A 15,120-nucleotide genomic window follows, 5' to 3' on the forward strand; every position below is an offset into this window, starting at 1 on the left:
CTAAATTCAGGGAAAATTTACGAAACCAGTTTCCGAGTTTTGAAACTCGAGATATGATTTTAAGGCGACAGTGACGCAGTTTTTCCAGCCTGACTGGAAATGTCCAATGGATGGGCAAAACAAGTGAACTTGGCTTGCTAACCCTCGTGTCGACACCGCGATGGTCTCGGGTTCGGGGTGTTACAATTTTATTGGTATCGAGCCACGGTTTAGTCGATTCTAGGACTACCGTGAGGTGTTTGGGGTCTAGCTATACATGCCATTAAATGATGAATCGATAGTGTGGTGATTTCGACAATTTGACTTTGAGTTTGTTTATAGCAATGGATCCCGATCCCAACCGAGCAATAGCTGATGATGTGGAGAGTGTGGCGCTGCTCCCGCACAAGGGACAGCGCCGGCGGACTCTCAACCTATGGCCAGCAATCCGAATGATGAGGCTAGGCAAGCCTTTTATAGTGTGACGAACGAATGGTTTAATCAATACATTCGAACTAACACGGCTGTCCCACGACCTCCATTCCCGACAAATGCAACCTCAGACCTACAATACCTCCGATGAATCGACCAAATAAGGTCAAGTAAGCCCCAATCGATAGGATTCGAAAACATGGGGCCACTGAATTTAAAGCTACGGATGATGATGATGCCGAACGAGCTGAATTTGGTGGACAACACTATCCGGTGCTCGATGAGCTATCTTGTACACCGATGAATGCTTAAAGTGTACCATCTCCTTGCTACGTGATTCCACCTACTATTGGTGGAGTACTCGACTTCGTGGTACCTAGAGAGCAAGTGACTTGGGAATTTCTTGATCTTAAGCAAGGTTCTATGTCGGTTACCGACTATGAACGAAAATTTGTGAGGCTTAGCCGATACACGCGAGAATGCATTTCGTCCGAAGCTATTATGTGTAAATGCTTGAGGATGGGCTGAATGATGATATAAGGATGTTCGTTGGCATTCTCGAAATACGAGAGATCGTAGTACTTGTTGAGCGAGCTTGTAAAGTCGAAGAGCTTAGAAAGGAGAAACAAAAGCGATGTGGGAACCGGAGAATTCGAAGAGGTCCTCGGAAAGTCTCTTCAACAGCAATCAAGAGATTTCGAGATGATGTGAACCGGTCTAGAGGCGCTTTGGGCTTTTTAGACGAGGACGCGATCGACCCCTGTGACCACACGAGTCACTTGATCGCCGATGGTGGAAATGATCGCCGAGAGAGGCGGAGTGTCAACATTGTGGCAAATGGCATTCGGGAGCTGTTGGTTTCGTGATCACTCCCGCTATAAGTGTGGATCGGCCGACCACTTTAGGAAGGATTGCCCGAGGAAGCTTGAGCAGAATGTGAGTCGAGTGGAAACTCGGGTGCTACCTTTGCTCGGGGTAGGCCACCTAGAAATATGGGCAATGTCGATGGCGGTCGAGAGGATCTAGAGATGCTACCATCGATCGAGGCTCGTGCTCTGCGAGGACTTATGCCATACGCACGCCGAGGATCTTGCCTCTCCGGATGTCATTACGGTGCTTTCACCCTTTTCAATACTAAAGTGATTGCGTTGATTGACCCCGGTTCTACTCAATCTTATATATGTGAAACCTTAGCATCCAGTAAGACTTTGCCTATTGAGTCTATTGAGTTTGTAATTCGGGTGTCAAACCCCTTGGGTCATTACGTGCTTGTCAACAAAGTGTGCAAGAAAAGTCTCCTAGTGTTCCGAGGTTCTTGTTTCCCGGCGGACTTGATGCTTTTGCCGTTCGATGAATTCGACGTTATTCTTGGTTTGGATGGGTTGACCATGCACGATGCGGTCGTAAATTGCAAAAGCAAGACTATCGATTTGAGGTGCGCGAATAACGAGATAATTCGGGTTAAGTCTACGGACTTAAAGGGGTTGCCACCGTAATATCGCAATGTTGGCCGAAAATATGTAAGAAAAGAGTGCGAAGCGTACGGCGACGTGCTCGATGACAAGGAATCGAAAAGAAACCCGAATCGCGTGCGTGGTTTGTGAATACCGGATGTTTTCCCAAGAATTGCGGGTTTACCACCTGTCGGAAATAGAATTTGGCATCAATTGGTACCGTACCACCCAATTTCGATAATTGTTTTGCTCGCCTGAGTTTTTCGCCTTAGGGTGCGCCGGTGTTGTTCGTGAAAAGAAGGATGGAACCATGCGGTTGTGCATCGACTATCGTCGACTTAATAAAGCGACGATAAAGAACAAATATCCGCTGCCACGTATTGACGACTTGTTCGATCAACTGAAGGGAGCCTCGGTGTTCTCAAAAATAGATTTGAGATCGGGCTACTATCAATTGCGAATCCGAGATTGAGACGTGCCCAAGACCGCCTTCGAGCGAGATATGGTCACTATGAGTTCCTAGTGATGCCGTTTGGGCTCACTAATGCCCTCGCGGTATTTATGGATTTAATGAATCGGATCTTTAGACCATATTTGGATCGATTCAGTAGTCGTGTTCATTGATGACATCTTGGTCTATTCAAGAAATGAGACCGAACATCTTGAACACCTGCGGTTAGTGCTGCAAATTTTACGGACAAGCAATTATATGCTAAGTTCAGAAGTGTGAGTTACGGTTAAGAGAGGTTAGCTTCTTGGGTCATGTGGTATCGTGATCGGGTATTCGAGTCGACCGAATAAAATTTCAGCCATACTTAATTGGAAGCCTCAGAAATATTACGAGGTTCGGAGTTTTTGGGGCTTGCTTAGGTTATTACCGACAATTTGTAAAAGGCTTCTCAACGATAGCCACGCCGATGACGGCTTACTCCAAAAGGATGTTAAGTTCGAATGGACGGAGAAATACCAAAAAGTTTCGATCAATGAAAACTTATTTGATGAAGCCCCAATTCTAGTGCAACCCGAGTCCGGCAAAGAGCTTGTCATCTATAGCGACGCCTCTCTACTTGGGTTAGGTTGCGTATTAATGCAAGAAGGTCGAGTTGTGGCCTATGCGTCGAGGCAATTAAAGCCACATGAGAAAAATTATCGACTCATGATCTCGAATTGGCGCCATCGTATTCGCCTTAAAGATTTGGCGACATTACTTATTTGGTGAAAGGTGCCATGTATACTCGGATCACAAAAGTCTCAAATATTTGATGATCCAAAGAGACTTAAATCTGCGACAAAGACGTTGGCTCGAGCTGTTAAAGGATTACGAGCTGGTCATTGACTATCACCCGGGAAAGGCGAATGTGGTTGCGGATGCCTTGAGTCGTAAATCATTATTCGCTTACGGCGATGAACGTGCACTTGTCTGCTCGATCGATAGTGTGTTAGTAGCTGAATTGAAAGCCAAACCACTATTGATACATCAAATTCGAGAAGCTCGAGAAAATCGACGACGAGTTGGTCGCAAAACGGGCCGAGTGTGTTCCAAACAAGGATTGAGTTTCAAATCGATGATGACGATTGTTTGAGGTTCAAAGTTGTCTGTGTGTTCCAAAGAATTGAACTCATTTCGATAATTGAATGAAGCCCATTGTAGCGAATGGCAATCCACCCGGAGTACGAAGATGTACAATGATTTGAAAGCGTCGGTTTTGGTGGCATGGTATGAAGCGAGACATCTCGACTTTGTTTGAGATGTTTAATATGTCAACAAGTGAAACGGAACATCGTGCCTTCGGATTACTTGACCAATCACGATACCCGAGTGGAAATGGGATCGAGTCACAATGGACTTTGTATCCGGACCGCCATTGTCAACAAGTAAGAAGGATGCGGTTTGGGTCGTGGTAGATCGATTGACTAAGTCGGCCCACTTTGTCCCCGTGACGCACGGATTTTCAATTGACAAATTAGCTGAATTGTACGTTTCTCGAGTTGTGAGATTACACGGGTGCCTATTTCCATCGTGTCGGATAGAGATCCGAGATTTACCTCGCGATTTTGGAAAAAGTTGCAAGAAGCTTTGGGTACCAAGTTGCATTTCAGACCGCCTTTCACCCCCAAACCGATGGTCAATCCGGCGGATAATTCGGATACTTGAGGATATGTTAAGATGTTGCGTCCTCGAGTTTAGTGGTTTATGGGAAGCGGTATTTGCCGTTGATTGAATTCGCTTACAACAACGACTTTCAATCAAGTATTAAGATGGCACCCTACGAGGCCTTGTACGGTCGTAAATGCCGTACACCATTGTTTTGGACCGAGCTCGGTGAAAGCAAGATTTTCGGGTGGATTTGATTAGGGATGCTGAATGTAAAGTGAAAGTAATCCGTGAAAGTCTCAAGATAGCCTCCGATCGTCGAAGTCGACGCGCGGACACAAGCGTAAGGATATCGAGTATCGTGGGTGATAAAGTGTTTCTCAAGGTATCGCCTTGGAAAAAGATACTCGATTCTACCGTAAGGGCAAGTTGAGCCCGAGGTTCGTTGGGCCATATGAGATATCGAGCGAGTCGGTCCGATGGCATATCGTTTGATTTTGCCCCGAACTCAAAAGGTTCACGATGTCTTCCACGTTTGATGCTTGACGTTATAGATCCGATCCATCGCACGTGATTAGTCCATCGAAATTGAAATTCAAGCTAATATGAGTTATGAGGAAGAACCAATTCGTATCCTATCACGAGAAGTGAAAGAGTTGCGAAACAAGCGGGTTCCGCTAGTGAAAGTGTTATGGCTCAAGCACGGGATAGAAGAAGCTACTTGGGAGACCGAGAACTCTATGAGAGAGCGATATCCGAACCTATTTACGGTAAGCTTTTTGGGACGAAAATCTCTTGAGTGGGGAGAGTTGTGACACCCGAATGTGACCCTAGTCGGAGAGTGGTTTCGGGACCACGAAACCGAGTCACAAGAATAATTAAGTGTTATATTCCGTGCTTATTGTATGTGGAATTGGTATGCGTAAATATTTCGTGTCTCGATTTTTATTAATTAGGTGCTAATTTATAAGAAAGGATTTAGTAGTGAACTTTGAAAGTACGATAGGGAAATATGTGATGACTAATTAAAGATGCATGCAAAATAATGGACTTGCATGTCAAATTCCCTTTTTACAAGTGATGGCCGCCATGACAAAGAGATATGGGCTAAACATGTCATGAAACATGTTTTGTTGGGCATTAGGAGAAATCATAAACAAATAAGCATGGGTAAGAAAAGAATGAAAAAAAATGTGTGTGAGAGAGTAGCATTCCCCCATTGCCGTGCAACCAAGAAGAGAAAACAAAAAATTTGTTCATCCTTTCTCATCTTTTGGCGAAAATCATAAGGAGGAAGAAAGGATTTTTGCTCCATTTTTGGTTTAGAAGAGAACTAGAAGGAGATTTGGCCATACTTGTACCAAGATTAAGGTATGTATGAGGTTGTGTTTGGAGTTTCATGCATGACTTGGTCACTAACTTGATGTGCATGTTAGCCATGGCTCAAATCTTTGTTAAGCCATGGAAATGGTATTTGGCCAAAGTTGTTATGGTGATAAAGCCATTGCATGCTAAGTGTGAAGCTTGATGATGGTGCATGCAATGATGGATTTTCTACTCATGAGTAAGATTTTGAGTTTTCTCTTTGTTTTATCATGATTAAAGTTGAAAAGGAGCATGATTGTCATATTCGGCCATGATGCATTCTTGAGCATGATTCATGCTTCTTGCATGTTAGTTAAAAATTTGTGTTTTGGATGGCTATGGACACCTTGAAAATTCGGCCATGCTCATATATGCATATATATGATTGCACATTATGTTTGGTTATGAACTAAGTGATGAATATATTGATTTAAAGAAGAAAATGTGGAAGAATGCTTGTGAAATTGCAAGCACAATTCGGCCTAGCACACATATGAGTGCTTGATGCTATATTGTAAGTTTTGAGCTACAATATGCAAAGCATTAACTAGTAAAATGCATGCTGTTTTTGTGTGGTATTAAGTGCATAATTGGCCTCAACATGGACAAGTATATTCGGCCTTGGGTAGCCTATTGAAGGCCTTAGCTTTTCCTTGATGCTCGAATAAATTGTATTGAATTGCTTGATGTAGTATAAAATGTGCATGACCATTGTGTATTCAAGCTAAAGGGTGGCCATATGACCATTTAAATTCCTTGTCATATTCGCCATAAGCTAGCACAATGAGGTTTTGATAAATTGAATTTGTTTGAATTAGCTCAAGAGCTAAGAGGGCTACAATTGGACAAGGGAAGGAAAAGTAATCGAATAGCCGTAAAAGCCGTTCGACAACATCCGAGGTAAGTCCTCAAGAAGTGACCTTACTTGAATTATGTGGAATGAAATATGGATGTATTGATTATTGATTTATGTGTGTATGAGTATTCGAATGATACCGGGCTAAGTCCCAAGGCGATTATGTTAGTGATTATAATTGTGTTTGAGCCTTAGTAACGAAAATAAATATGTATGTCCAATGATTATTGATGTATGTGTGCATGAGAAATTGAATGATATCCGGCTAAGCCCCAAGACAATTATGCTGGAAATTATAATCGGGCTAAGACCAAGGCAATTGTGCTAGTGGCTACATCCGGGCTAAGACCAAGGCATTCGTATGAGTCATTCTATCCGGGCTAAGACCAAGGCATTTGTGCAAATCGTGATATCCGGGTTAAGTCCGTGAGGCCTTGGTGCGGGTTACCATAACCGGGCTATGTCCCAAGGCGATTGATCGAGTAGCGACATCCGGTTAAACTCGAAGGTATGTGATTTGAAAATTATAAGCTTGCTGGAAAATTTCAGCTAATGCACTTGTAAAATTTCCCAATGACAAGGTAAGTGCGGTGTGTGCTTTGCGCGCTAGGAGTAAGAGCGTGTGAATATCCGCTCCTATGATGGAACGAGTTATCGGCCTTAATTGTAACACCCCAAACCCGAGACCATCGCCGGTGTCGGACCCGAGGGTTAACAAACCAAGTTCACATGTTTTTGCCCACCAATTTGACATTTCCAGTCAGGCTGGAAAACTGCGTCACTGTCGCCTTAAAATCATACCTCGAGTTTCAAAACTCGGAAACTGGTTTCGTAAATTTTCCTGAATTTAGACTCATATATCCATCCATGGATTTATTTCTAGGATTTTGGTCGGGCCAATTGGTACAGTTTATTAGTTAAAGTTACCCCTGTTACAGGGATCGACTGCTCTGACCTTCGCGCGGTATAACTTGAATATCTCTCTGTACAGGGCTTTAATGCTGGTTTCGTTTGTTTCTAATGAAACTAGACTCAAAATTGAATCTGTACATATAAGGTATATCTCCTAATTATTTTTTGATAATTTATAGTGAATTTTTAAAGTTGCGACAGGGAACCCAGAAACCATTCTGGCCCTGTCTCACAATAGCTTTAATATCTCTTAACCTGTAACTCCTAGGACCGTTTCGTTTCTTCCATATGAAAATAGACTCATCAAGGTTCATTTACATAGCTTATTCACTATCTAATTCCATTCCTATGAATTTTGGTGATTTTTCACATTCATGCCACTGCAGCTGGCAGCATCTGTTTTAAGATAGGACTTACCTATTTGGTGGTCTCCATGATTCAACTAGCCTTACCATACATAGGTTCATATATGATCATTTTAACCATGCCAATGGCTGATCATATGACCAACATTCCCATTTCAAGCCATAGCCACATCATGACACAAAATATATACATACAACCCACAATTAGTCTAAGTTCATGCTTCCTTTTCGAGCCATTTTCGCACGGCCGTACATACTTACATTACAACATATTTAACAAACAAGGGTAGTCCTATACATGCCATCTCAAGTTCAACCAAAATTTATACCAAAATGGAGGCTTGATAGTGTGGATGACTTGACTTCAACGATCCCAAATCCGATTGCCTCGGCGAAATCTAGAAAACTAAGAGCCAAAGCAACGGGTAAGCATTTTTATGCTTAGTAAGTCTCAAGGAATATAATGAACTATAATTTACAGCAATACATTCACATAGCCAAATGCATCATTTCATTAATACACATTCTTACTTCATACTTCATCATTATATAAGTTCGCAAAGCATCAATCAATTCAATAACTGAAATTCATTAGTCGATTGAGCGAATGTTGCTCAAACACGTCGACTTTCCAATGCACATATAACGTACCTTATCCTTTGGGCTTTCCGAGTGTACTAATTAAATTCATTTCGCAACCAACACTCACCTCCAGCCCAAGATTCTTGAATATAACCGGATTTAATCACGTGCACAAATGCCTTCGGTCTTAGCCGGATAGAATAACTCATACGAATGCCTTGGGCCTTAGCCCGGATATAGCCACTAGCACAATTGCCTTGGTCTTAACCGGATATAATTTCCAGCATAGTTGTCGTCGGGCTTAGCCCGATATCATTCAATTTCTCATGCACACATACATCAATAATCATTGGACATACATATTTCATTTTCAGTTACTAAGGCTCAAACACAATTATAATCATTAGCATATTCGCCGGGACTTAGCCGGGTGGAATTCAAATACTCATACACACATAATCAATAATCATACACATCCATATTTCATCTCACATAATTCAAGTAAGGTCACTTCTTGAGGACTTACCTCGGATGTTGTCGAACGGCTTTTTCGGCTATTCGATCACCTTTTTCCTTCCCTTGTCCAATTGTGGCCCTCTTAGCTCTTGAGCTAATTCAAACAAATTCAATTTATTAAAACCTCATTGTGCTTGCTTATGGCGAATATGACAAGGATTTTAAATGGTCATATGGCCACTCTTTAGCTTGAATACACAATGGTCATGCACATTTTATACTACATCAAGCAATTCAATACAATTTATTTGAGCATCAAGGAAATGCTAAGGCCTTCAATAGGCTACCCAAGGCGAATATTCATGTACATGTTGAGGTCAATTTTGCACTTAATACCTCACAAAACAGCATGCAATCTACTAATTAATGCTTTGCACATTGTGGCCCAAAACTTATAATATAGCATCAAGCACTTATATGTGTGCTAGGCGAATTGTGCTTGCAATTTCACAAGCATTCTTCCACATTTTCTTCTTTAAATCAATATATTCATCACTTAGTTCATAACCAAACATAATGCGAAATCATAAATATGCATATATGAGCATGGCGAATTTTCAAGGTGTCCATAGCCATCCAAAACACAAATTTTAACTAACATGCAAGAAGCATGAATCATGCTCAAGAATGCATCATGGCGAATATGACAATCATGCTCCTTTTCAACTTCAATCATGATAAAACAAGAGAAAACTCAAAATCTTACTCATGAATAGAAAATCCATCATTGCATGCATCATCATCAAGCTTCACACTTAGCATGCAATGGCTTTATCACCATAACAACTTTGCCCAAATACCATTTCCATGGCATAACAAAGATTTGAGCCATGGCTAACATGCACATCAAGTTAGTAACCAAGTCATGCATGAAACTCCAAACACAACCTCATACATACCTTAATCTTGGTACAAGTATGACCAAATCTCCTTCTAGTTCTCTTCTAAACCAAAAATGGAGCAAAATCCTTTCTTCCTCCTTATGATTTTCGGCCAAAAGATGAGAAAGGATGAACAAATTTTTTCTTTTCTTTCCTTAGTACATTCGGCCAAGCCTATGGAGAAGGATGAACATTTTTTTCTTTTTTCTCTTTTCATATTCTTATTTTATTATTTCAAACATGCACCACTAGCAAAACATGTTTAAGACATGTTTTCTTTTGCCCATATTCATCACCATGGCCGCCACTATAGTCAATTTTGGGGGATTTGACATGCAAGGACAACATTTCCTAGTGTGCATCAATAGGCCACTTACACATTTGCCTATCTCAAATTTTAAATTTTCTCACACAAGTCCTTTCTAGTGAAATTCACCTTTATAACACTAAATCAATCATCAAAAAATGTCATACTTGAATACTCACATATTATAGGCATCAAAATAAATTTTAAATTATTGCTATGCCTCGGTTTTGTGGTCCCGAAACCACATTCCGGCTAGGGTCTATTTTAGGCTGTCACATTAATGAAGCCGTTATTTGTGTATGAACATAAGAGTTGGGATGGTGAAGTAAGTATGATTATGTGAATGTGCATTAATGAAATGATGCATTTAACTATGTGAATGTATTGCTGTAATTAGAGTTGATTATATTCCTTGAGACTTACTAAGCATAAAAATGCTTACTCATTGCTTTGGCTCTCGTTTTCTAGATTTCGCTCGATAGCAATCGGATTCGGGATCGTTGAAGTCGAAGTCATCCACACTATCAAGCCCCCATTTTGGTATAAATTCTTGGTTGAACTTGAAATGGCATGTATAGGACTACCCTTGTTTGTTAAATATGTGGTGATGTAAGTATGTACGGCCATGCGAAAATGGCTCGAAAAGGAACATGAACTTAGAATAATTGTGGTTCGTATGTATATATTTGGTGTCATGATGTGGCTATGGCTTGGAAATGGGAATGTTGGTCATATGATCAGCCATTGGCATGGTTAAAATGATCATATATGAACCTATGTATGGCAAAGACTAGTTGGTTCATGGAGACTACCAAATAGGTAAGACCTACCTTAAAACAGATGCTGCCAGCTGCAGTGACGTGAATGTGAAAAATCACCAAAATTCGTAGAAATGGAATTAAATAGTGAATAAGCTATGTAAATGAACCTTGATGAGTCTATTTTCATATGGAAGAAACGAAATGGTCATAGGAGTTACATGTTAAGAGATATTAATGCTATTGTGAGACAGGGCCAGAACGGTTTCTGGGTTCCCTGTCGCAACTTTTAAAATTTACTATAAATTATCCAGAAATAATTAGGCAACATACCTTATATGTACAGATTCCATTTTGAGTCTAGTTTCATTAGAAACAAACAGCACCAGCATTAAAGCCCTGTAAAGAGAGATATTCAAGTTATACCGCGCGAAGGTCAGAGCAGTCGATCCCTGTAACATGGGTGACTTTAACTAATAAACTGTACCAATTGGCCCATCCAAAAATTCTAGAAATAAATCCATGGATGGATATATGAGTCTAAATTCAGGGAAAATTTACAAAACCAGTTTCCGAGTTTTGAAACTCGAGATATGATTTTTAAGGCGACAGTGACGCAGTTTTTCCAGCCTGACTGGAAATGTCCAATGGATGGGCAAAACAAGTGAACTTGGCTTGCTAACCCCTCGTGTCCGACACCGGCGATGGTCTCGGGTTCGGGGTGTTACATATTCAATCTAGGGATTAGACGATATTAGTCTTGAATAGGGATAATAACATAACTTAAGGATCTCTACGAAACAAGTTGAATGAATAAATCGTCCGATTCGGAGCCAGAATAACAAGTAAAGTCTAGGTGAATTTTTCTCTCAAGTCAATCGATTTTCCCAAAAGCAATTCCCCAATTCTTTTCTCTGTGCGTTCTTAGTTTAGATAATTAGTTAATTAAAACAAATAAAAACCCTTTTATTCTTAGGCTAGATAATAAAAAGATAGTTATTACTAGTACTTTTGGTTCCCTTGGGTACGATATCCCGGTCTTGCCATTACTATACTATTGTTCGATAGGTGCGCTTGCCTTTTCGTCATGATAATGGGTAGTCTAGGTTTGATCTTCATTATAAATATTTATTACTTGTTACGAATCACGCGATCAAGTTTTTGGCGCCATTGTCGGAGAATTAAGATATTAGGAACGCTCAATTTTTGTTACTTTAGCCATTTATTTTTCTTGCAATTTAATTTATTTTTTTTTTATTATTTATTTACTTTTTCTTTCTCTTGGAAGGTTTTTATAGTTTATGACTAGAAGAAACCCGTCAGGACAATTACTTTTTGACGAAGAAATCGATCGCACAGTTCGGAGAAACCAAAGAGAAATAAGGCGCAGCTTAAGATACATAGAGAACTAGCAAGAAAATGATACTCAACCTCCAACCGACAAGACTGCTGAAAACCAAGGCAATCAGCTACCTCCTACAATTGCGGCTAATCAAAATCCTACTCCACGCACTATGTATGATTATGCTAAACCTTCTTTTACAGGAACTGAATCTAGCATAGTTAGACCTGCTGCAGCTGCAAATACTTTTGAATTAAAACCTAACACTATTTAGATGATACAACAGTTTGTTCAGTTTGATGGTTTGCAGGATGAAGATCCTATCGCTCACTTAGCAAACTTTCTGGAATTTTGTGATACATTTAAAATCAATGACATTTCTGATGATGCCATTCGTCTTCGGTTATTTCCCTTTTCACTGAGAAACAAAGCTAAACAGTGGTTGATCTCGTTACCACGATGGTCAATTACTACTTGGGAACAAATGACCGAAAAATTTTTACTAAAATATTTTCCGCCGGCTAAAATGGCTAAATTACGTAATGATATCTCTTCTTTTGTGCAGATGGATTTAGAAACACTTTACAATGCATGGGAGAGATACAAGGACTTACTGAGAAGGTGCCCTCACTATGGGTTACCACTTTAGCTGCAAGTACAAACATTCCACAATGGTCTGAATCCCTCAACTCGGCAAATGGTTGACGTAGCTGCTGGTAGAACCATCAACAACAAAACACCTGAAGAGGCTTATGAATTCATTGAAGAGATGTCACTGAATAATTATCAGTGGCAAGTTATGAGGACAAAACCAACGAAAACAGCCGATGTTTTTAACGTCAACTCAGTTACTATGCTGTCAAATTAGGTAGAACTTCTCAATAAAAAGATTGATGGTTTACTTGGTTCTACGCAGGTACATCCAGTAATGAGGTGTGACTCAAGTGGAGGAGGTGTGCATACAAAATATCAATCCTTCAATCCCACAACCAAAGAGGAACAAGTCAACTATATTGGTAACAATAACTTTAGATCTTAAAATAACCCATACAGTAATACTTATAATGCAGGTTGGAGGAACCACCCAAATTTCTCCTGGAGAGGTCAAGGGAATCAAAAGCCACAAAATCCTCAGGGTTTTCAACAGCCACCTTACCAACAAGAGAAGAAACCGAACCTTGAGGAGATGCTCTCAAAATTCATATCAATGTCAGAAACCCGTTTCCAAAAAACCGAGACAACACTTAAAAATCAACAAGCATCGATCCAAGGAGTCAAAACTCAGATAGGCCAGCTATCCAAACTAATCTCCGAACAACCACAAGGTAGCTTACCAAGTAATACTGAACCCTAACCCAAGCGAACACCTCAACGCAATTAGTACTTAAGATAAGGAAGGATTCATTGCGCCTGAGCCAGAATTGATGCAAGAAACTTTGGTGAGCAAAGGTGAAAGTGAGGTAAGTCATAACAAAATGGTGAATGAAGAATATAGACCTCGTGTCCCATACCCTAACGCGACAAGCAAAGACCGCTCAGATGAACAATTCGGTAAATTCCTCAAACTTTTGAAAAAAATACATATTAACCTACCGTTTATTGAAGCTTTGTCACAAATGCCAAATGCAATAAAATTTTTAAAAGAGCTTTTAATAAATAAGCGGAAGTTGGATGAAGCGTCGCATGTGGAGCTAAATGCAGTCTGTTAAGCTATTCTACAGAATAGGCTACCCCACAAATTCAAAGATCCAGGGAGTTTTACAATTCCTTGTTTAATTGGTAGTTTAGATATAAGTCATGCCTTAGCTAATTTAGGGGCTAGTACTAACGTTATGCCTTAAAAAATGTTTAAGCAACTAGGTCTTGGGAAACCTAAACAAACTAGGATGAGCATTCAATTGATAGATAAAACTATAAGATTCCCTAGGGGTATTATTGAAGATGTACTCGTGAAAGTAGATAAGCTCATATTTCCCGTTGATTTTGTTGTTCTAGACATGGAAGAGGATAATAACACCCCTTTGATTTTAGCAAGGCCCTTTTTAGCAACTGCTAAAACAATTATTGATGTTGGCACAAGTGAGCTTACACTTCGTATGGGAGACGAAACGATCACCCTTCAAGCTAGTAATTTTGGCATCACATTGAACATTGAAGGTAATAGTCCACACCAATCTACTAAAACTGACAATATGATTTTGTAGAAATTAAGCTTTAAAGAAGTTCACGGGCCATGTTCCAGAAATGATAGAGGACACATTCATAAAGAATGAAGGCTACGGATAGAGGAGCTAGACGAATGGCGAGCACACAAATCGAGAACACATGATAAACCAAAACTACACCAAAACAAGCCCGATACCTCTCCTAATCAACTTAAGGTTGGTGATAAAGTCTTACTAGATGCCGTAGATCCCCACATTGTCACTACCACACTGAATGAGGAAATCCCTTTTACGATACTCAGTATTTTTCCATACGGTGTGGTGGAGGTGAGTCACCCAAAGTTTGGCACTTTTAAGGTAAACAACACCCGATTAAAACCCTATTTTGATGAGATTGATAGCAAGAATAAGGAGTATAAACTCCTCGAACCACCCTGACCATTCACTAGAGAGGTAAGTCGAGCTTAGACTATAAATAAGCGCTTTTTGGGAGGTAACCCGAGCACTAACATATTTTGATTTCTTTATTTTTATTTCTAATACTTTGAATCATTAACTTTATCTTTGAATTGCAAAGCTTTTCAGCACACACGGCCAGGCACACGGGCGTGCCTAAAGCCGTGGCCAAACAGGGGAAGAGACACGACCGAGCGATACGTCCGTTTGGAAGCAGGACATGATTTCCCCAAAACACGGGATGTGATAAATCCCCATGGCCGTGCGACATGGCCATGTACCACACACGCCCAAGACACACAGGCGTGGGATAGTAGTCGGGCACAACCTAAATTGCAAAATTCAAAAAACACGGGCTCACCTTCAGAGTACACGGACGTGGCCTTAGGCCGTGTGCACCTCCCCTATATAAGAAAATCACTGTTCATTTTCTTATTCTTTTCAAAACCCTAGCCAAAATCTCCCCTTCTCCACTCGCTAATCCCTATCCCGGCCTCCATTCCTCAGCTTCTCATTTCCCCAACCCCCAAACCATCCTAAAATCCACTTCCCCTGCATTAATTCTCACTTCTACATCTCTTTTCCCTCTCCTACAGTTTCCACGAGGGCACCAAGAAGAGCTCTTCCAAATACTTCGAGCCCGACCTTTAGCAGC

The 15,120-nt window shown here is 40.6% G+C and overlaps 1 non-coding gene across 1 annotated transcript; it reads right to left on the reverse strand.

The window, feature by feature from the left end:
• Window positions 1–12,376: 12,376 nt before the first annotated feature.
• Window positions 12,377–12,483, reverse strand: LOC128291935 (small nucleolar RNA R71). The gene has a single exon (XR_008281919.1). It is a non-coding gene; the product is annotated as a small nucleolar RNA R71 (small nucleolar RNA).
• Between the last annotated feature and the right edge of the window lie 2,637 nt (window positions 12,484–15,120).

Source organism: Gossypium arboreum, chromosome 4 (genome assembly GCF_025698485.1).
Source record: "Gossypium arboreum isolate Shixiya-1 chromosome 4, ASM2569848v2, whole genome shotgun sequence".
Lineage (NCBI taxonomy): Eukaryota > Viridiplantae > Streptophyta > Magnoliopsida > Malvales > Malvaceae > Gossypium > Gossypium arboreum.